Consider the following 1,319-nt stretch of genomic DNA (forward strand, 5'->3'; position numbering starts at 1 on the left):
TGGCCCCTACCCTGGGGGTCTTTAAGAAGAGGCTGGATGCCTACCTGGCTGGACTCATTTGAGTCCCGTTTTTGTTTTTAGGGTTTTTTGTTGTTCTCCCGCCCTGGCGGGGGGTCGGGCTGGAAGATCTATTAGGTCCCTTCCGACCCTAAAACTATGAAACTATGAAACTATGAAACCTAGTCAAGGGGGACCAGCAGGCATCGAGAGACTCCCTGTTCCCCCGAGCAATCCCGGGAGTTACAAGAAACAACGCACACAAGCTAGTGGAGGGTAGTTTCAGGCTAGACATTAGGAAGCGCTATTTCACTGTCAGGGCGGCTAGGACCTGGAACCAACTTCCAAAAGAAGTGGTGCTGGCTCCTACCCTCGGGGTCTTTAAAAGGAGGCTGGACGAACACCTGGCCAGGGTCTTTTGACCCCAGTACTCTTTCAAGCCACGGCAGCGGGTCGGACTAGATGATCTCCTCAGGTCCCTTCCTACCCTGCCAACTATGAAACTATGAAACTATGAAAAGTATGAATTTGTGCAGTCTCATCGGTAATGGGATAAAATAGATCTAAAAACAGCGTGGGGATAGCCTAAATATTCTAAAAAGAAAAGTGTTAGCTGCTATTCAAGTTTTTGCTGCTATTGAGTAATTAATAAAGTTAACCAAAACAATTCAATAAAAACATTTCCTAAAGTCTGGCAGAAAAAGAGTTAAAGCACAGCAAGATACCAGCATGTTTTCTTTAAATAAGACATTAAGCTTCCTTCTCACAAGAGTAGTGTAAAAATCACTATGGGATAAAATAAAATTATAATTCATTATAGATAATTTAAGTGGAAAAAAAAGTTTAGTATAGATAACTCTTTAATTTCTGTCCATTTTAAGGACAAACAAGAACCTAGATACTAACAATGAACTTCAAAACTTTGAATGAAGTAATAACTGTTATAGCTCCTGATATAGCAAAATACGGTAGAATTCCAGCAGCTATAGCAGAAGGAGTAAAATGATATTTAGTATTAAATTTGACTCATATCGTTTTTTCTGGTTATTTTCGTGGCACACAAGTGCTAGTGTTATTTAAAATTTATATTAAAAAAACCCACAACACTATCATTTTATCCTAATTTAATATGTTAATGTGTGTGTGTACACACACATATACACACACACACACACACACACACGGGAGAAGAGATTGATGTCATATATCTCGACTTCAAAAAAGCTTTCGATCTGGTATCCCACGACGGTCTTATAGGAAACCTGGCCAACTGCAGCCTCGGCTACATCACAGTCCGCTGGCTGGGGAATTGGCTCCGTGGT

Source organism: Alligator sinensis, unplaced genomic scaffold, assembly GCF_000455745.1.
Source record: "Alligator sinensis unplaced genomic scaffold, ASM45574v1 scaffold1000_1, whole genome shotgun sequence".
Taxonomy (NCBI): Eukaryota; Metazoa; Chordata; order Crocodylia; family Alligatoridae; genus Alligator; species Alligator sinensis.